This window comes from Leopardus geoffroyi, chromosome E3, assembly GCF_018350155.1.
Source record: "Leopardus geoffroyi isolate Oge1 chromosome E3, O.geoffroyi_Oge1_pat1.0, whole genome shotgun sequence".
NCBI classification, from domain to species: domain Eukaryota; kingdom Metazoa; phylum Chordata; class Mammalia; order Carnivora; family Felidae; genus Leopardus; species Leopardus geoffroyi.
In genome coordinates, this window is record NC_059340.1 from 16,005,465 (window position 1) to 16,028,832 (window position 23,368).

General features: G+C 40.4%; 1 pseudogene; it reads left to right on the forward strand.

The window, feature by feature from the left end:
• Positions 1-17,004: 17,004 nt before the first annotated feature.
• Positions 17,005-18,990, forward strand: LOC123589677 (annotated as a pseudogene).
• The last annotated feature ends 4,378 nt before the right edge of the window (positions 18,991-23,368 follow it).

The following is a 23,368-nucleotide window of genomic DNA, read 5'->3' on the forward strand; positions in this document are numbered from 1 at the left end:
ATGATAACCAGTGAAAGGTTATTCCCTTTAAATTAGTTCAGATTCAATAATAGGAAATGCCATCAGATGAAATGTTTCAATGGTAGGTAGGATCTCCATATAAAGGTAGCAAATCCCAATATCTCCCTCCATTGATAATCATTCATTCTCAAGACATTTATTGTATGCCTAGTATGTGCCAACTACATTCTGAGAATGAACAAGATGAGACTCCTGCCATATGGTGCTTAGGTCCTAATTTGGGGAGGAGGACATACAATTTAAAAAATAAATAACAAGCTAATTTTTTAATGTGATATATGCTCTGAGGGAACTAAGCAGGGTGATATTATGGGAAGGAGAATGAGTTCCTTCTTTAGACAAGATGAGAGAGAAATCCTCTGTAGAGCTGATGCTTGAGCTGAGGCCTGAGAGACAAGAAAGATCTAACCATAGCATGGAAGTCCATTTCATGCAGGGAAGAGCACGTGCCAGGGTCCTATGGAAGAAAAATACTTGGTATTTATAGGAGCAGAAAAGAAACCCTTTTGCTGGAGCACAATGAACAAGAGGCAAGGGTTAGAAGAGGACAGGCCCAACCAGATCTAGGATTTGGTCTTGTTTTTATTTTACTTTTTTATTTTATTTTATTTTATTTTATTTTATTTTATTTAACTGAATTCTAAACCATTAAATGCTGTCAAGTGTAGGACTGACATAATAATTTATATTTGAAAGTCACTCTGTATATCAGTTATCTATTGCTGTATAACAAACCATCCTAAGCTTAGTGGTGTAAAGTAACAACAACATTCATGATTAGTCTCACAATTCTGGAGGCTGATTAGACTCAACTAGGTGGTTTTGCTCAAGGTCTCTTGTGTAGTTGTCTTTAAATATTGACTGTGACTGGAGTCATCTGAAGGTTTCTTGGCTCAAATACCTGGTGGTTAACGTGAGCTATCAGCTGGGACCTTAGCTGGGGCTCTGATGGAACACCTACATGTAACTTGCCCATGTGGCCTGGGCTTTCTTTGTTTTTTTAACGTTTATTTATTTTTGAGACAGAGAGAGACAGAGCATGAACAGGGGAGGGGCAGAGAGAGAGGGAAACACAGAATCTGAAACAGGCTCCAGGCTCTGAGCGGTCAGCACAGAGCCCGACGCGGGGCTCAAACTCACGGACCGTGAGATCATGACCTGAGCCGAAGTCGGAGGCCCGACCGACCGAGCCACCCAGGCGCCCCTGGCCTGGGCTTTCTTAAGGAATGGAAAATGAGTTGCTAGAGAAACAATGCCAAGAGAGAGAGCCAGGTGGAAGTCATATCATCTTTTATGACCTGGACTTGGAAGTCATAGGCATGTGACTAAGTCCATGTTCAAGGGAAAAAGAAATGGATTCCACCTCTTGATGACAGAGTGTCAAAGAATTTTCAGACATGATTTAAATAAACCACTACATCCTGGTTCCTGAGTGGAAAATAAATTATATGGGGACAACAGTGGAGGAAGGGAGAACAGCTAGGCATCAATGCACTATTCAGGAAAAAATGACAATGGATTGGAGATGAAAGACATGCAGAATACTAGGCCACATTTGGGAGGTACAAATAACAGGACTTGGTAGTGGATTGGATGTGGAGCATAAGAAGGATGACTCAGGCCTTTGGTTTGAACAACAGGATGAGTATTGGTGCCATTTACTCCTATGGAGAACACTGAGGGAGGAACAAGTGACTGGGAGGCAGGAGATGAAAACCAAGAGTTCTCTATAAGACATTTGGCTTTTGGGATGCATACTAGATATGCAAGTGGAAATAGCAAGGAATCAATTGAAATTTAATTTAAGTTCAAGAGATGGGTGTACTCTTAAGGTATAAATATGCCAGTTATTAACATATACATAGCATCCAAAGTCAAGGATAGAAGAAATCACCTATCCAAAGGATGTAGTCAGACAAGATGACTAATCCTAGAGATGCTACAACATTTAGGACCCTATCTGGAAGAAAACATAGCCTCATTTTAGAAGAAAATGCCCCTAAAAGTGCTTTGCACTACAGATTAATTAGGAAATAAGAGCACAAGGATAAGAAAACAATACCACAGAATGAGATAAAAAGGAAGATTATAGACCCAAGCAAGGAAGTAAGAGAGACCAAAATACCACTATTAAAATCTAATCAATTAGAAACAAGGAAGAGACTCAATATGATCAAAAATAAAAATTAATCCTGAGATAACCATAGTGAATTTAGAGGATAAAAGAAACAGATTAAAGCACTCCTCCCAAATTATTGATTATGAAAATTACAAAGAGACAATCCAGGTTGTTAACCAGTGGCCCCGAGGTAGAGAACATAAAACATGAAACAGGAAAAGTGTGCAGAGATATAAAAGAATGTAATCAGCAGTCAAAGGGCACACCATATACCTGGAAAAATTAATATAGAATGACTGGCCCAGAGCCAATCCTGGCTAAGCTATTGGGCAGGAAAGCATGACCTACACATGAGAAGAATCTTCAGGTAGGCTCAGAGCTATCCATATCCACAGCCAGTGCCAGGTGATACTAAAGTCATAACTTGAAAGGAAATCTAGAGTCATAGCTCAAAGGAAGAGAAGAAGAAACAGACAGTGAATCTAGAATATTCCACTCATAAAGATGTCATCCAAGTATAAAATCATTAAGCACAAACTCTCAAACACCAACTCAGGAAATAAAGCACGTATGAGCTAAAATGGAAGCTGAAGATTAAAAAGAATAATCATATTTTCATTATCTTTTTTATAACCTTAAATGATTCTTGAAGAAACAAATATCACTTGTGCATAAGCATTTATCTGAAGTTCAGAAAATCCCCTATCTTTAGTTTCATTAGCTTCTGCTATATCAAACAAAATTAAAGTTAAGACATATATTTAAAATAAACGTAAAATATGTAAAATTGTTTTTATCTATTTGTCTATCTATCTATTAAACTACATATTTTCACAGAAAGAGGTATGAAATGATTATCACCTAATGCTAAAGACAGATTTGGCGGGTGGGGCGGTTGGTGGTAGGAGATTTCATGATTTGTTACTTTCTCCTTTGAACTTTTGTATATGACTTGAATTTTATATAATTACAAATTATTTTTATAAAAACAATAGTCATTCTAAAAATTTTTTAGTGAAAGCAGATATTAAGAGTTACAAGCAATAATATTTGTTCAGCACCTATTACACACTAGATATTTTGCACATATTGGATAATCTAAGCCACATATAACTCATCAAGGTAGGAATTATAAATTCATTTTCCAGAAGAGGAAACTGAGGTCCATGGGTATTTGTTAATTTTCTAGAGTCACACAGCTAGTAAAGGCAGAGTCAGAACTTGGCCTGATGCCAAAGCCAATGTCCCTCCCACTGGCCTGCCTCCTGGTGGTTTTCTCAAACTCAACTCCCCACCCCCACTGTGTGCACATGAATGTTCACATACACACATTTCCATCTGCCCAGATCAGGAACTTGTTATGACAAGCCAAATGCAATAACCCATTTCCTGACCAAAGCTATTATTCATTATCTTTATGATTTGGGAAATAGCTGCTGATTTCACCCTGAAAAGGGTCATACTTAGGTCTTCAGAGAAGTAGTAATTACAGACCTTCTGTTCTGTGTGGAAAGATATGATATTCAGATATACCCAGCCCTTTGAGATGCTCTGCTGGCAAGTGGTTGAAGTGCAAAGTACTATTGACTCATGGTCCTCTCTGTCCACTTTCATTAGTGATGTTATTTTGTTCTTTAGTGTTTGTTCTAAGATGGTTTCAAAAGCCCAAGGGAGCTTATCAATTTCTAGGTATTCAAATATCTCTTCCACAATGAATGTTTGTGTGATATATATACACAAATCAAAAAGTAAATTCTTAATGACAGATGAAAGCAAATGGCAACAAAAGCATAACCCATGCTCCCAGGCCATGCTAACTCTAGGCTGGAGATGAAAACTGAGGCTACCACCATGGCCCTAGGAGAATGCCATTGGTTTTGCTCCTACCCACCTGTTTTCTGGGAACTCCATCTGCTATAAAATCCTGAGTTGCCCTGGGCATGTATCACACGTGTTCTTGGCTACTCCATTGGATCTTCCTCTGATGCACGTTCTTAATTATGTCTTCTGGCATTGTGGGGCCCAGTGTAGCAATGGTTGCCAGGGTCATGGCCCACCTGAGACCCCATTGCTGCCACAGTACCCACACAAAGCTAACCCTACTTCCACCTGTCCCTCCAACAATCTAGTTTCCACAGAGTGGTATATGTAAAACATGAATTCCCTGGTTCCAGAGGCATTCCATTACACATCCCAAATGGCTCGCCATGGCCTGTAAGACTTTGCAAGGTCTGATCCCATCTGCCTGTCTAGCAAGTTTTAATTTTTTTTTTTCAACGTTTATTTATTTTTGGGACAGAGAGAGACAGAGCATGAACGGGGGAGGGGCAGAGAGAGAGGGAGACACAGAATCGGAAACAGGCTCCAGGCTCTGAGCCATCAGCCCAGAGCCCGATGCGGGGCTCGAACTCATGGACCACGAGATCGTGACCTGGCTGAAGTCAGACGCTTAACCGACTGCGCCACCCAGGCGCCCATGTCTAGCAAGTTTAATATGACTGTGTGCTGGAGGAAAATGGATGATTAAAGGAACATACTGAGCAGACCTCTCAGACTTACTTTTCCTTGACCCTGGCCCATCACTTTTGAACCAGACATTTGTGCCTTTGTGCTCTTTCCTCCTGATGAGCTCTTTGTTAACAGACACTGACAGTTCTGCACCAATCTCCCAGATTTGCCAGGAGGTGGGTGCTGAGAAGTTTCGATACCCTCATCACCTTTATTTAACAGCCCTCACTAAAGTCAGGTCGAATAAACCTAAGTCACTATAATCTAAGTGAAAGGGGTGTGTCATAACTTCAAGACAAGTCAGGTAGCTGCAACCCCCTCCAAACCCAACCACCCCCACCCAATTTCTGCCTCTAAGTTTTCTGAGGTGGAGATTCTGAAGCTGCCACTGATGAAAACTGGTATGGAAAAAAATATGAAAAAAGGACTATGGGATCTTGGACAGAAGTCTCCAACTTCAACTGGAAACGTAAAGAAGGTGGCACAAGTTTTAAGCCCAGTTTTAATGTCAAATAAGAGTCATCATGAGGGCTTTGCATGTCAAGCTAAGCAATTCTTTTGTCCAATTAATTAGTGGTATCTGGAGTAGGCAAATTCTCCCCCAGGAGATTCCAAAAATGACTACTGAGGGATAGAAAGAAAATGCTAGAACTTCTATTTATATTTATTTTTACCTTGGCCATTTACATTCTTCTTTTTGTATATATTTTATATTCATATATTGTGGTTGCATGATCAAAAACATTTTACTGATGGGGATGCAGGAACAAAGTATAGAGACCACTGCTGTAAAAAATATGAGCCCATTTGAAGAATTTAAGCCAGGGAATGACAAGATCAGGTTTTATTTCAGTAAAATCACTCTGAAGTGTGGAGAATGAATTAATTTGAGGGGAAAACACAGGCAGAGGGGTCACCTGGGTGGCTCAGTCGGTTAAGCATCCAACTTTAGCTCAGGTCATGATCTCGCGGTTTGTGCTTTGGAGCCCCTCATCCAGCTCTGTGCTGTCAGATCCTCTGTCTCCCCCTCTCTCTGCCCCTCCCCCGCTCATGCTCACTCGCATGCATGCTCTCTCTCTCTCTCAAAAATAAATAAACATTAAACAAAAAGAATAAACGGGGAGGCTGGGTGGCTCAGTTGGTTGAGCCTCCAACTCTTGGTTTTGGCTCAGGTCATGATCTCACGTTTCATGAGATCTCTCCTGACCATGCAGAGCTTGCGTGGGATTCTCTCTTCCTCTCTCTCTCTGCCAACTTGCACTTTCTCTTTCTCTCAAAAATAAATAAATAACCTTAAAAATAAAATAAAATAAAGAAAAACAAGAAAATAGAGGAAGAGGCTCAAGGTTAAGAGATATCTGAATCCTTCAACTGAAGCGGTGGGAATAGGAATTGACTGGGGAGTGAGGACAGAGAGAGAGGGAAGAGAGGATGAGAAATATTTAGCAGACAGAATCAACCAGACCTGATGGTCAATATATAGGACAGCAAGGGAAGCAGACAAGCTTCATATGACTTTTAGGTTTCTAGCCTATGTGACTGAGTGGAACCAGCATCCAGGATAAGGAAGCCAACCATGAGGCAGGAGCTGGATATTGGAGAAACTGCCTATGTCATAGAAGTCTGCCAACAGGAACAGGTCAGAAGCAAGAAGGAAAACTTCCTGCAATGTCTTCTCTGTTACCCTCTACTGACAATGCTGGACATCATAACAGCTGGCCAAGAAAACATATTTAAAGGGCCCATCTTTATTTCTGCAGAGCAGACAATGAAGAAAGCACTAAAGCTGAGAGGCAATAAATTAATAATAACTGATATAATTCACTTTTGGCTTCTCAGCTTCCACAAAAGATTTTCAGTTTCATCTGAGTCCAACTATATGTTCCTAATCCAAGTTTTAGTATCCCATTCTTTACCAAATGATGCCCCAACTTTACATAACGCCCTAGTTTCACATGGGAAACTTTTACTTTCACTTGGTGAGACTGTAACACTTAAATTTGTATTCAACTTTCAAAATTAGCCCCATGGATAGGAGAAATAAGAGATTCTTTTAAGGCTGTTATGGCAACTCTTCTGTTCGCAGACCATGACTTAAGCTGAGTATTAAAGACTTAAGCTTGTTGGTTTTCTTTCTGTAAGTGCTCATGTGCACTCTCAAAAATCCACCCCGCACCATAGTCTTCACAGTCCTCATTATGTCATGAAGGTCAAGTGCAGCATCCACTTAACCCCCAAGGCATGTGCTTCAGTTGACATTTCATCACAGTAAGCATAAGTGATAGCTTGATTAATTGTGATGTCACTGATGTCATAAATTACCCACATCTCATTTTCCACTGACAAGGAGCTCAGCACTGCACTCAAGGACAAAGGCATGACCAAACTCATCACCAAACCCCATCTTTGTGGGTCTATATCCTGGTACTTCTGATACCAATTCTGTGTCTGTCAGGGTCTAATCAGGAGACATAAACCACACAGAAGTTAACAGGTAAAGTTTAATATAAAGAATTATTATAACAGAGGATCAGAGTAACGAGAGATTGGCCAGTAAAAAGTAAAAAGATCTTTAAAGAATACGAGAATAGCAGATATAAGATGTAGCTACTATCCTTAGGTTGAGATAGAGTGCCCAAGGAAGGGATCCCCTGCCCTCAGGGCTGATATCCAGAACTTTCTGGAGGAGAGACAGTTGTGGGGTATTGAATGGAAGAAAGTTGTTGTGGTGCAGCCCTGGTGGAGCTGCTAGAAATCTGCCCTCCAGAACTTGTTAGAAATCTATCCTCCAGAGTCCTAGATTAAACTGTTAATTAAGAGATATCTCACTGGAGGCACTCTACTGTATGCCACTCAAGGAGAGTGCTGGGGAAAGCTGCTGGCCATTAGGTGCTACTAACCAGGAAACACTACAGGAGCCTGGTGCTGGGAAGCTCTGTGTCTGTGGAATAAGTGCACCAGAACCAGGGCGGGGGGGAGGGGGGTGCGGGGCAGGAAGCCCCTTCCTCTTCCTCTTGCAGTGTTTCTCTAGCCTCCTCTACTGACAGTGTTTCATATTGTGTCCGCTGGCAAAGGAAACATTTAAAGGACCCGCTTCCATGTTCACAGAGCAGGCCTTGAAGGGTGAATTTGGAACAGTTATCAATTGATAACTGGTACATGATACATTTCCACCTGCCAAGGAAAGAAGAGAAGAAAGAAGAAGGGGAGGGTGGAAGGAAGAGAAGGGAAGCTGGATCTTCCACATTTGCAGACTCAGTCTGAGAGGGACAGAAGAAAGACTGTCACAACCACACAGGTTGGAGCCACTGTAACCTCAAGACTGCCACCCTCCCCTGGACCCTTGATGCTTCCAAGAAGCTGTCCGCATGTCTTGAGTCAGTTTTTTCCCCCATGTTCCTCAGATGCTTCTCTGTGCTCTTCATGTCCCTAACCCCAGGAGTCTGTCCCTCCCTTGCAGACAATGACTCCATCTCCTATTTCACAAAAACTTGGAAATCATTGACAGAAACCTCCTCAACTTTTTGCCCCTAAATCTATGTGCTATCCTTTACTTCATCATTTTCACTCAGGCTAGAAAGAAAATGCTAGTCCCCCATCCAGTGAATTCCCTCTTGCTTTCTCTAGAACCTCACTTATCAATTTTTTTCCCACTGTCCTGTATCTTTAGTCCATCTCTCCTTTTCAGTTCCTTCCCATTAGCATATAAATTACTCATGTTTCTGGGGTGCGTGGGTGGCTCAGTCGGTTAGGCATCCGACTTCAGCTCAGGTCATGATCCCACGGTTTGTGAGTTTGAGCCCCGCATCGGGCTCTTTGCTGACAGCTCAGAGCCTGGAGTCTGCTTCAGATTCTGTGTCTCCCTCCCTCTCTCTCTCTCAAAAATAAATAAACATTAAATAAATAAATAAATAAATAAATAAATAACTCACTCATGTTTCTTCCATTTTAAAAAGCCTTCCCTAAACTCAGTGTGTTCCCCTGTTGCCATCCCCCCCTTTCCTCCACTTCACAGCCAGATTTCTTCATTGACTTGTCTGTGCTTGCTGTCTCTGATTTCTCACTTCCCATTCCCCCTGCAACCCACTCCGTCAATTCTTGCCAGTGACTTTCACAGGCCTCACTCCACCAGACCCTTTCTAGAATTTACCTTTCTTGTGCAGTCAGAAATAGTCAATGCTGTTGACCCCTCCTGCCTTCCCAATACATTTCTTTCTTTTGGTTTCCACTATACTTCTTTGACTCTCTCCTATCTCCAGCACCTCTTGTTTTTCTCTGAGTTTGGTAATGTACATTCTACTATATGAAAGGGAATTATTTATTCATTATTTAAATCATGACTGTCTATATTTTTAATTGGTTTTTAACCAATTATCATTATTTATTTTGATGGTCAAATTGTCCCAGATTCGGCAAGCGTGAGTTCCTTCTGTGTCTTTTGACATGTTCCCATCATGACTTGAACATTTTCTTCGCAATAAAATTTTCCAGGTCCATCTTATACATTCTCTGCCCAAACCTTGCCTGAAACTAGTCATTTCTCAAGGATCTCTGGTTTACTTTTAGTGGGGAGTAGTATTTGGAAGCTAAGATTGGGGCACTAGGCATGCTCATTGCTCGTAGGTGACACCGGTCCCAGGACCTCTCAGGATGGCACGGGGAATAACTGTATGTATACCACTGTGCCCCAACACACATTTTTGTAACCTACACTTAGATCTCTCTCTACATCATAAAGCATGAATTTGCGCCAATAGTTCCAATCCCAAGCCAACACCACAGGGCTCATTCTAGTTCCCCCTTTCCATATCTGTATCTATCTTCAACAGTGAGAAACCTGGCTCCCAGTGTCCCTAATATATACATGTCTCTATGAGGTGAATCCCTTCATGGAGCTAGTCACTTGACCCCACTGGGCTGCCCCTGTCACCCCACACTCATGCTGTCCTCATACAGGCCACCATTACCACCTTATTTGGGCTTGTCAAGCCTAAACTGAATTAGAATGCAGGAAAGAAAAGGTAGAAGGGGAAGGAAGCAAGGAAGGGGAAAAGAAAGAAGTCAATAAAGGAGTAAAGGAAAGAAAGGGAAGAAGAAGGAAGGAAGGGAAAATATGCTGGCCTCTCCGGTTGCCAGAGGCCTACCCTGCCTTTCCAGCCCCTCCAATGTTTGTGCTCCTTACCCTATGATCTCTTATATTTTCTCTCCCTGAGTGAAATCATCCTTTCACTAGGCTTTCATCTATTTGATGATCACAGCAAAATTGTGCATCTCCATTCTATACTTCTCTTCTGAGACTCTAACTTAATGTATTTATCCATTAGAATTGACTCTAGGATGGATGGCCACAAGCATCTCAAATTTAACACGTCCAAAAAGCATCTTATTACAGCTCCCCCAAAACATGACCTATTTCTGCACTTTTGTCTCATTAAAAAACACAAACAGAAGCACCTGATGCCCAAACACAAACCCAAGCATTACCCTTAGCTCCGTTCACCAACCCTCATGATTCCATTTTCTTAGACATACATCCACTCATTCCATCTCCACTGCCCCCTCCCCTTTTTGGGGTCTCCATCACTCCCATCCAGAGTCATCTGTTCCTATTAGTGCCTCCTCTGCACAGCTGCCTGAATAATGGCTCTACTCCATGAATCTGATCATGTCACTCCCTCATTTAAATAACATTCCCCTTGCCTTCTGCATGAAGTCCAAACTCCTTAACAGTCCCTGCTCTGTCCTACCTTGTAAAGTAGCATCACTGACTTCCCCTCTCTATTTTGTCTATTTTGACAGAATCTCTTCTCTACCACCCAGATGACCTGTAATCTCTCTTCAAGGAACCTCTGGAGTATTTTATCCCCTCTGCTTGGAACACTCTTCTTAAACCACCTACCCTCAACTGGGCTAGCTTCTGCTCATCTGACTCTTGTCAGCTTTGACATCACCTTCTCCTGAAAGTCATAGTCACTGTGGTAGACAGAATACCGTTACCCCAAAAGAGATATCTACATCCTAATCCTGTTACGTAACACAATAAGGAGGCATTAAGGGTACAGATGAAATTAAGGGTGCTAATCAGCTGGCTCAAACTTACATGAGCATGGTCTCAATGCTCATCCTTGAACCAATCATTGTGGCCACAGGGATAGGATGAGTTCATTGAAAAATGCTCACTGCAGAAGGACTCAAGAGGAGTGGAGGCCTTTCAAGATAGGCCATGTGAGTAAGATAGGTCAGAGAGATATCTGATCAGGGTCCCAGGGAAAGGTCTCTGAAAAGGCCAAAGAAGCACAAAGGCTAGAAGGTAGGCTGATGCTCATCTGTGGCTTTTTTCAGCCACAGTCAGGTTGCCCAAGGAAGGCATGTGGGTGATGTGATCCACAGTTGGGCCCCACAGTTGAGCTGGGGCTCAGGAGGACCAAAGAAGAGAGAAGTGGGGTCTCAGAGAGGAGGTGAGGTTTAGTTAGGAAAGGGAGTGAAACCAGGAGGGGACTAATGGTCCAGGCACTAAAGATGTCAAGGAGGTTGAAGAGTGAGTGGGTTGAAGGAGTCAGGGAAGAAGGAATAGGCAGAAAATAAGATATTAGAGTTCAAGGCTAGAGTGAAGGAGAAGGTCCACTCAAATGGAAATAGGTGGTATAGGTGGAAGCTGTTGAGATCATAGCTGTCATCATGATGTAATAAATACCTACTAGGAATTTTTTATTTGCTTATGCCCATTTTGAAACAGAAAGGATTTAAGGTGGTTCACAAAGATACACACAACATGTCAACAGGCTAAGGCTGGGTGAGATGATGCAAAAAGGAGAAAATAAAGGGAGGCAAATAACAAGGAGACTAGGAGTAAAGCTAGTACATGAAATCCATGCCATGAATTCCTAGACACTTGATATTCAGACCCACAGTTTTGACTCAAAGCTTTCCATTAGCCACTGTAAATAAGGGAACAAAATAAGCAGTTTCCTGAATGTCCTAAAGATAAAAATAAACTGGGGTGCCTGGGTGGCTCAGCCAGTTCAGTATCCAACTTTGGCTCAGGTCATCCTTTCCCCTCTCATGGGGGAAGCAACGCTTCCCTTTCCCCTCTCATGGGGGAAGCGTTCAAGCAACGCTACAGGTTCTGTGCTGACAGTTCAGAGCCTGGAGCCTGCTTTGGATTCTGTGACTCCATCTCTCTCTCTCTGCCTCTCTCTCTCTAAAAAATAAACATAAAAAAAAAAAAAGACCAAAAAAAAAAAGATAAAAACAAACCAGTGAGCAATAAGAAATATAACCAGTGCTGGTACTGACTTCAGAAAAGGTTTCCTGTGTAGGTCTCAGAAGAGAAAGCCCTCATGACATCACAGAGGCTTGGGATTCCAACAGAACTTACTCCATCACAACCTGGTTCTAGCACTGAAACAACTTCATTAAGCTCTGCAAGCTCCAGTTTTGTTATCTCTTGAGTGTAATAATCCTCACTTTCCTTGGTTGCTGTAAGGATAAAATAAGTGACCGTGTAAAGCACATTTTATGTGAACAATTTCGAGTAGTTATTGTGTGTCCCCAAATCAACAAACTCTTCAGTTCTTAAGTCTGTGTTTTACAGCCGGCAGCTTACAAGTCATTTACACTAGCCCTTATTGCTATTTTGAAAAATAGCAACCTTAATGAAATATAAGCACAATGGTCCAAAATCTCTGGGATGCAGCAAAAGAGGGTCTAAGAGGGATGTTTATAGCAATACAGGTCTACCTTAATAAGCAAGAAAAATCTCAAACAACCTAATCTTGGGTCTAAAGGAGCTAGAAAGAGAACAACAAACAAAACCTAAAACAAACAGAAGGAAGGAAATAATAAATATTAGAGCAGAAATAAGTGATATATAAACTAAAAAAAAATAATATGGCATAAATATGTTAAATTGCTATATACCAATAATGAAGCAGCAGAAAGAGAGGTCACCCAAAATAGTAAGATACCTAGGAATAACCCTAATGAAAGAGGTGAAAAGACTTGTCCTCTGAAAACTATAAAACACCGATGAAAGAAATTGAAAATGACACAAAGAAAGGGAAAGACTTTCCATGCTCGTGGATTGGAAGAATATTATTAAAATGTCTATACTACCCAAAGCAATCTACACATTTAATGCAATCTCTATCAAAATGCCAACAACATTTTTCATAGAACTAGAACAAACAATCCTAAAACCTGTATGGAACCACAAAAGACCCTAAATAGCCAAAACAACCTTGCGAAAAAAACAAACAAACAAACAAACAAAGTTGGAGGCATCACAATTTCAGACCTCAAGTTATATTACAAAGCTGTTGTAATCAAAACAGTATAATACTGGCACAAAAACTGACACATAGGTCAATAGAACAGAACAGAAAATACAAATATATCCCCACAATTATATGGCCAATTAATCTTCAACAAAGCAGGAAAGAATATCCAATGGAAAAAGATAGTTTCCTCAACAAATGATGTTGGGGAAACTGGATGACAACATGCAAAAGAATGAAACTGGACCACTTTCTTACACCATACACAAAAATAAATTCAAAATGGATTAAAGACCTAAATGTGAGACAGAAAACCATTAAAATTCTAGAGGAGAACACAGGCAGTACCCTCTTAGACATTGGCCATAGCAACATTTTTCTAGATATGTCTCCTGAGGCAAGGGAAATAAAAGCAAAAGTAAACTATTGGAACTTCATCAAAATAAGAAGCTTCTGCACAGTGAAGAAACAATCGACAAAACTACAAGGCAACCTACAGAATGGGAGAAAATGTTTGCAAATGACATATCTGATAAAGGGTTAGCATCCAAAATATATAAAGAACTTACACACGTCAACACCCAAAAAATGAACAATCCAAATAAAAAATAGGCAAAAGATGAAAAGACATGAAAAGAAACAGACATTTCTCTAAAGAAAACACACAGATGGCCAACAGACACAAGAAAAGATGTTGAACATCACTCATCATCAGGGAAATGAAAATCAAACCTACAATGAAATATCACCTCACACCTGTTAGAATGGCTAAAATAAAAAATCAAGAAACAATAGGTGTTGGTGAGGATGTGGAGAAAGGGGAACCCTCTTGCACTATTGGTGGCAATGTAAACTGGTGCAGCCACTCTGGTGAACAGTATGGAGTTTCCTCAGAAAGTTAAAAATAGAACTACCCTATGATTCAGCAACTGCACTAAGTATTTACCCAAAGAATACAAGAATACTAATTTGAAGGAATATGTGCACTTCTATGTTTATAGCAGCATTATCTACAACAGCCAAATTATGGAAACAGCCCAAATGTCCATCAACTAATGAATGGATAAAGAAGAAATGGTGTATATGCAATGGAATAGTACTCAGCCATACAAAAGAATGAAATCTTGCCATTTTCAACAGCATGGATGGAGCTACAGAGTATCATGCTAAGCGAAATCAGTCAGAGAAAGTCAAATACCATGGATTTCATTCATATGTGGAATTTAAGAAACAAAACAAACAAGCGAAGGGGAAAAAAGAAGACAGAGACAAAGCAAGAAACAGATTCTTAATTATACAGAACAAACTGATGGTTGCCAGAGGGAAGGAGACTAGGGGGATGGGTTAAGTAAGTCTTGAGGGTTAAGAAGCTCACTTGTGATGAGCACAGGGTAACATATGGAAGTATTGAATTACTATATTGTACACCTGCAACTAATATAACACTGTATGGAATTAAAATAAAACTAACTGGAATTAAAAGAAAATCTTAGAAAAATATCAGGCTTTGTTCATTTTGGGCTTTGAAAGAAAATGTCTAGCTACATTGGACAGACTTCCCTGGACCAGAGTGTGCACCTGTGGTGGGTCTTCTATATTGGATGGTAAGTCATCTCCTATCTAATTGAGTCTTCCAATCATGGGTCTTCCTTTGGAAGGTGACTAATGGATTAAATCAAAACCCAGAGATGGCTGATGAGGGAAATCAGAGAGGGAGAGAGAGAGAGAGAGAGAGAGAGAGAGAGAGGTAAAGACCCCCAGAATAACAGAGTAGCTGACAGGCTATTAGAATTCCTTACAAGAAGTCTCCCAGTTTTCAGGTTGCCCAGCTCTTCCTTGTAAACTGAAAAAGCCATACGAAATCAGTCAGTCAAAAAGAAGGCATGGCCTTTCCCATTGCCAAGCCACTCTCCATGTAGGGGTGGGGAGAACACAAGGATACATCAGGAGCCAGGCTCTATGCATACAACTATGCACATACTGTAAGGGCGGTGTTATTACTCCCATTTCACAGATGAGAAAACCAGGATTCAGAAAGAATAAACAGAAGTGGCAGATTCCAGATGTATACAGTTAACACCTTGAGTTATAAATACATTATCTGTTTTTATATCATTCTCCTCCACCACTCTGTGAGCTAGTTGATGTGAAGACCAGTCCTACTTAACTTTGTGTTTCCAGCTCCTGACACAAAGCCTAGCACACAGTAGGCTTCTACTAAAGTCTGCATCTATTAGTCAGTAACTAATAACCCCATCACTAATTGACTAACTGACATTAGCTAATTATCATATATCCCAAACAGATATAATATATAATCAAACCGAATACATACATCCAATTTCTAATAACCCGTGGGAATTTTCCCTTGGCCCTGCTGCAACTTCTAATGAATCCTGGGATCCCATGGAGCAGTCTAGAGACTCTCAGTAGAAGAAAATGCATTACCAAGAATGTCAGTCCATTGTGCTAGGACTTCCAACTTCATTTCAATGCATTGTATGCCTAAATTATTCAGGTCATGGAATAGTTAAGCAGATTTCTTTTTACCTAAAATTATCCCTCCTTCCACTCCCCACACACCACAGAGCCCATCAAAATTGTTGTATACAATTTGATTCTTTAGGGATTGTCCTCAGTGAGAAGTATGATTTTTTTTAGGTCCCAAGAAGCAAAATGTTTCATGGCCATCTGATAGGTTGTGTTTTGTGCCTTGCTGGAAACCAATTGCCCAGCTGTTCCTTAGTGTTGGCTCATTGCTCCTCTATATCAGAGCTGATAGCTCTATTCCTTCACCATGGCCAAGAATTCCCAGAGTGCACCATTTTGTGTACTATAAATCATTAATATTTTAAACTAAATGCCTGTTGCTATAAAGGTCCAGTAAGTACGTTTATAATTTTTCCGGTTTTGTGACTTTTAAAGAAACCCAAAACCACAAATAAAAACTACTTTATTTTATTTTGCTTTATGATCAACTACTCTTAAAAATAGAGATTGATGCCTCTGCATTAATTTATTACTTTGTGACTTATTAGAAAGTATTATCCCATATATTGGTTTATTTGGCCCTTGGAAGTGTTATTATCTCCATTTTACAAGTGAGAAGTCAGAGGTTGAAAGAGGTTTTATAATTTGCCCAAGGTCACACAGCTAATAACTGGCAAAGCCAGGACTAAATCTAGGTCTTTGAATAGCAAATAGCATTCTCTTTACATTGGAAAGAACCTTAGTGATATTTAATTCTGAGCCCAAATGAGAAACTGTAGCTCAGAGAGGCTGAATGACCTTCTGGAGCTCATCTGTCTGGCAGATTTGCTCACAGCAGATGAGGAGCATTCAGGCTCCACTCTTCACATGCTACCTTAAGGATCCACCATTTTCAAAATCACACACATACCTCAAGGTATAAAAGTGATTTTATTATTAATCATTTAGTAATTAGGCTGAGTAAACTGAAAAATACTGGTCACATTCCTTTTTCACAAACCTCCAAGAGACTCTCCAAATAGCTGTGCTAAAATATTGTACTGAAGAATGCTTAAAAACAGGCTGAGAACATTTTTAGATGGTGCTGTGATATTCTTATGGTGCTCAAATAGTATGTATTTTTCTGTATTTGGCCAGTGAAATTGATGCTATAGGGATTCTGTGACTGCTATGCCTGGTGCCAAAGTAGATATGCCCTACGACAGCAAAATCCATGGACATTCAGAAAAGGAGGGACCTAAAGAAACTTCTCTGATAGAAGTACAATGAGTATTATTTTGGTGTATGCTATGGAAATTCAAGAAACATCATATTACTCCATTTGTCCTAAATGTTCACTAAAGCACTTACTTTTTGCCAAGCACTGACCTAAGAACTTTAAATGTATCAGATAAATCCTATTTGCCCCTGTTGCTCCCTTTCTTGAGTCATACAACAATGTTGGATTATTTGGCAGGGGTTTGGGCAGTGTGGCTCCCCAGCCACTAAACTCTTTAGCTTCCACAACACCCATGCCCACTGCCAGCTCTCTGGCCAGGCTGGACTCTCTCTGGAATCACGTGGCAGTAAGGCACAGGCCCCAGACCCTAAATGAATCCAACCCTAGAGGCCATCCCCAATACTCCAAATCTTGAGTTTACCATTCCACTTCCCGCACCCTCAATGCAGTCTCTTGAACTGATTTGTACTCCCCCAGACAAAAGCCTTATGGCTCCTGGGTAAGGGCTCCTGGAGCTATAAATTTTATTCTCCACTTGGGTTGTCAAATTGAGCAAACATAAATATAGAATGTGTAGCTAAATCTGTATGCCAGATAAACAACAAATAATTGGGGGGGGTGTACTTAGACTAAAGAATTATTACTAGTTTATCTGAAATACAAATTTAACTGAGCATCCCATATGTTATCTGGCAACCCTACCTGCACTCTCTCTTTCCCCAGCTTTGCAACATAAAAGCCATCAGGAACTCTCTAAGGATGGGGAGCCCAAACTCAGAACACAGAGGCTACTTGGATAGAGAAGCAAAGAATGTAAAAATATCTCACCTTTGTTTGAGTCTCCTATGGCAGTGAGACTAAAGCACAAATTAGTAGCTCAAGGATTACCCTGCCACTGAAGCAAGGTGATAGTTAACAGCAAGAGTTTTAGAATACTGCCTCTGTGACAAGGCAAATTTGGGATTCAAACCTAGAGTAGATTCTTGGCATTCACAGGGTCCAGTCCTGAGGCCTTCACACGCACCCCCACCCCCAGGTTCATGAATATCATGTTAGTGTAGTTCAGTTGAAAATTTTAAGTCATCCTTCAGGCTCTTAATGATCCCTATATATTCAGGATCCGAAAGTCAATTATAAACTAGTCTTCTGGCTAAAAAATGATGAGATGCCTCTTAGCTTTTCCTAGATCTCAGTCACCAGATCTACCACTGACTTTCATTTCAGGCCATTTTTCATTAAGAAATACGTTCTGATATTGTACGGCTCGTACGTGAGTCTGGGTCTGGCCACAGCCAGCGAGTCCAGGGCTGAGGCAGGAGCCGAGACCTCTCAGGCTGTGCAGACAAACGGAATTCAACCAGTAAGCAAAATGGGAACTCAGCTTATAGGAATTACAACCAACACCTCAGGAGGCAATAACGGATGACTTGGACATTGTGGTTTCACTTCCAAGTCTACACAAAGAACTAATGTGCCCAATTTGTTTGGATATGTTGAAGAACACCATGAAGAGCAAAGGAGTGTTTACATAGGTTTTGTGCAGACTGCATTACCACAGCCCTCGGAAGTGGCGATAAAGAACGTCCTACCTGTAGGAAAAGGCTAGTTTCTAAAAAATCACTAAGACCAGACTCAAACTTTGAGGCACTCATCAGCAAAAGTTATCCAAGTTGTGATGAGCGTGAAGTTCATCAAGAGGGAGTATTAGCCGGGATCAACAAGCAATAATCAGCAGGCACTCAGTCACAACACTGAGGAAGGACGGAAGATACAGGCCAGGAACTGATTACAGAGAGGCAAGAAACAACAGATTGAAGATAGTAGTGGAGCAGAAGACACTGGTGACAGTTCTCACTGTAGCAATGCTTCTGCACACAGTAATCAGGAAGCAGGACCTAGTACCAAACAGACCAAAACATCTGATGATTCCCAGCTTGAGCTTGATAAGAGCAGTGCAACAGTGGCAACTGATCCAGTAATGGATGGTGCCAGTGAAATTGAGTAAGTATTCAGGATTCCCCCCACACTAATGGAGAAAGATAATAGTGCACAGAGAAGATACCTAAAAACTTCAGGTGATGCCACTGTTGACCACTTAATCCAAGTCTCTGGCTGAGAGGTTAGCTTTGGAAGAACTTCAAAACAAAGGAGAATCAAAGCAGGTGACCCTTGATACAGCCAGTGAGAAGCAGTAGACCATTTACATAGCAACAGCCAGCGGGCAGTTCACTGTATCAAATGGCTCTTTTTCTTTGGAATTGGTCAATGAATAATACTGGAAAGAGAACAAACACATGGGACTTTATTATGCACCCACAAAGGAGCTTTTACAAGTTGTATGTTTTCACAAACTGTGATTTCATCTGGAACACCCTTCTGACCCAGAAATTTTTCATAGTTCTGTATTCTTTTCTTTTTTAAAATATTTTAAGTAATCTCTACACCCAACGTGGGGCTTGAACTCACAACCCTGAGATCAAGAGTAACATGCTCTATTGACTGAGCCAGCCAGGTGCCCCCACAGTTCTGTGCCTTAAGTGATGATTCAGTTGGCTATCCTTTTCCCTCCCCTCAAGATTTTTCTTAGGCTTACAGAATGTTAAGTAATATGTATTTTGACTTTTTTCCCTAGAGTCTTATATATTTATAGTTTCCTATATAAGCTGTAGTGTCTTCATGAAGACCAAGGCTCAAATTCACTGTGCCTAGGGGTGCCTGGGTGGCTGTCGGTTGAGCGTTCAACTTCCGCTCAGGTCATGATCTCACGGTGGCTTGTGAGTTTGAGCCCGGCGTCGGGCTCTGTGCTGACAGCTCAGAACCTGGAACCTGCTTCATATTCTGGGTCTCCCTCTCTCTCTCTGCCCCTCTCCTGCTCATGCTGTCTCTCTCTGTCTCTCAAATATAAACATTAAATTTTTTTTAATTCACTGTGCCTAAAAAACAATTTTCATAAGATTATTATTTTCATGGTATTTTCTTTCATAATATCTCATTTTTTAAAAAGGTTCTTTATGAACTTAGTGTCCATTTGCCATGCAGTGTTATTTTTTTCCATTTTTTCTTTCTAATTTTGGAATTTCTGATCTTGGGGAAGAGAAACAAACAAAATGTCAAGTTCTATGACAACTTTGCTCATTTACAGATTTCACGGAAGAAAGGAAAATTAAATTGGTCTTATATAGTCTTCAAGTGTAGATTTAAAGAGGACTTTTTTTGTATTAGCTTTTTGTTACTTCAGTCCCTTTATTATATGTATTTGATGCTTTTTCCTATTAAAATACCAGAGATATGGAGATATTTTGCACTTCATCCTTTTTTTTTTAATGTTTATTATTTGAGAGAGAGAGAGAGAGAGAGAGAGACAGCAAGCAGGGGAGAGGCAGAGAGAGAGGGAGACTCTAGGCTCTAGACTCTAGGCTCTAGACTCTAGGCTCTAGGCTCCAAGCTGCCAGCAGAGCCTGAAGCAGGGTTCGAACCCACAGACCATGAGATCATGACCTGAGCTGAAGTTGGCTGCCCAACTGACTGAGCCACCCAGGTGCCCTGCACTTTATTCTTTAATGAGAAGATATGTTCAAAGTTTCCCTTATTCTTTTCTTATTGGTAACCATGTAAGTTTCAAGAATAATGTGGCACATGGAACTAACAATTGGAAAAAAAATAGTTTGTTTCTGTTTGAAAAGCGTATTCAGCATTTTGGGTGGTCCTGTCAGTTTATAAATTTGGTGCTGTGCTAATCACACTCCAGAGAAGCAAGTTAATGGGGCTTGAGATTTGCCCTAGTGAAAGATAATTCTGTGGAAGAATGTCAGCAAGTTGGGTAAAGTCATTCTCCTTTTCTTAATTTAGTTTTATATTGAAGGACAGTGTTGGGCATTTGGCTTTATGAAGACAGATCAGAAATAAGATTGCCTGTGTGTTATTTTTTCATCATTGTCCTGATTCCAGGTATGTTTCCAAGTTTATATTATCACAGTATTTATGAAGACTTGTTTGCATTGAGAAATTAACCCCAAAGGGTTTTTTTGTTTTGTTTTGTTTTTGTTTTTTCGCCAGAAGTGAGTAGTCCTCCAGTATCATTGCATTTAAATAACATATTTAGTCATTGTAAATATTTATTTGTCATTTTTGACAGATTGGGGCCAGCTTCATGTTTTAAGTCTTCAGCCCAATATGAAAACTTACTGGCTCATTAATTTTTTAAACATATTATTGAAAATATTTAAAATCTGTTTTTACAGTTTTATTGGTAACCTGTGCCATGAAATTTGGTGACCACCAAAAATCAAGGGGAATTTTTGTATTCAATTCCTTTTCTGGTGTAATGTTAAATTATATGGATTATTATTTTTTAATTTTTTTAATACTTATTTACTTTTTTGAGAGAGAGCCTGAGGTGGGGAGGGGCAGAGAGAGAGGGAGACAGGGAGACACAGAATCCCAAGCAGGCTCCAGGCCCTGAGACTGTCCACACAGATCCCGACACGGAGCTTAAACTCACAACCCATGAGATCATGACCTGAGCTGAAGTTGACGCTTAACTGACTGAGCCACCCAGGCACCCCTTAAGTTGTACAGATTATTAATGCATGTCCACTGAATATAACCCAGTTTTGTGATACAGCTGCTTAGATTTTCTTGGTGACATTAGATTAGCGGATGCATTAAATAAGTAAATTCCCATTGTGATCAACTGAGAAAAAAAAAAAATACCACTTGACACCACTAGTATTACTATGACAAAAAAGACAATAAAAAATGTTGGTGAAGAAGTGGAGGAATTGGAACCCTGACACACTGCTGGTGGGGATATAGAATGGTGCAACCATTCTGGAAAACAGTCTGACATTTTTTTCCTAAGGTTAAATATATGGTCACCACATGATGCAACAGTTTCATTCCTAGGTTATACCCAAGAGAAATAAAAACATATGTCCACACAAAAATTTGCACATGAATGTTCATAGCAGCGTTTTGCATAGTAGACCAAAGGTGGAAATAAATCAAATGTCCATCAATGATAAGTGAATAAACAAAATGTGGTCTATCCATACAATGGACTATTATTCAGCCATAAAAGAAAAGAAATACTGGTATATGGAGCAACATGGATGAACCCTGAAGATGCTATGCCTAGTGAAAGAAGCCGATCACAAAAGACCACATATTGTACAATTTCATTCATTTGAAATGTCCGGATTAGGCAGATCTATACAGACAGAAAGTAAGTTAGTTAGAAAGTAAGTTAGCCTAAAGCACAGCACAGAGGAATGGGAAAAATAGGAGGAAAGGGACAGCAGGTTTCTTCATAGGGTAAGATGGTAGGTAAAAATTGATTGTGGCAAAGGATGTACAACTCTGGATATTCTAAAAACCACTGAATTGGACACTTTAAATAAGTGAATTGCATGGCATGTGAATTATAGCTCAGTAAAGCTGTTGTTAAAAAGCAGAGCAAATTTTTATTGTTTGTGACCCAGTTTTAAGAAGAGTAGAGAAAAACAAAAGAGCACTGAGGTGTAATGCTGGGTGGCTAGTTAGCTAAGTCACTAGCTAAGTGGCTTCTGAAACTTCACTAGTAAAATTACAACTCTGGAAGGCAGTCATTGCAGAGTCAAATTATGAATGCTAAATCCATTACAAATGCCAGTAGTCTACTTTCCTTCTGTGCCTTCTCGTGAAAACAATTCAAAGCGCCTAAATACCAAGTAGTGTGAAACAATAGCAGCTGTTTATTAAAGGCTATTTTTTAAATGACATCTTCTTCAATAATGATACCTAGAATGTTCCATGCTAAAGAAGCTGTAATTTCACATTTGCTCAAGACTTGATTTGATTTAGCCCGTATGACACAAATCTTGGATAAAGCATGCAAACAACTTAATTTCATTTCCTCATTAACCAGAACTGATGAGGGAAAAATTAATGAGAGAACCAATGAGATGTTATAAGCTGTTCAAAGAATCCCCCGTACCACATATATATAAGATTATCAAGAATGATGAGATATAATTGGTTAAATCAACTACGTGGGAGTCTCCTAAGTCTTAGCCTCATAAATCCGACTGAGTGGCTGTGGTGTTGCAAGGGCTGCTTAGCTGAAAAGGGACTGGTCTGACTTGAGATTTCTTTAATCTAGCTTCCTGTAGTTGGTAGGTTGGGAAAGACAGTATTATTTTCAAAAATCATTTAAGAATTTCACAAGACTAAAACTCAACCTTGACCTCATCTTACTTCACACTCCACATCCAGTCTGTTAGGAAGGAAATCCTGTTGATCTTAAAAAATTATCCAGGATCTGACCACTTCTCTGACCTTGGTCAGAACCACTATCATGTCCCACCCAGATATTGCTATGGTCTCCCTGCTTCTACCCAAATCTTCCTGCAGTCTCTTTTCAACTCGGCAGTCAGAGGATCCTTTTAAATCAGGAGACAGATTGTGTCACTTCTCTGCTCAGAACCCTCTTGGGATTTCCATCTGAAAGTAAAAGCCAGAGTCCTGGCATTGACCTCCAAGGGCTCACATGATCTGCACTGATCCCTGCTCATCAACCCTCTAGACTTCTTCCCTACTTCTCCCTCACTCTCTCTGCTCCATTGGCCACCTTCCTGAGCCTCAGACACACCTGACAGCTCTTAGGGCCTTTACTTTGTTCCTTCTGCCTGAAATGTTCTTCCCTCAGTTAGTCCTCTGGCTGGCTCCTTCACCTCCTGCAAGCCATTGCTTCATGTT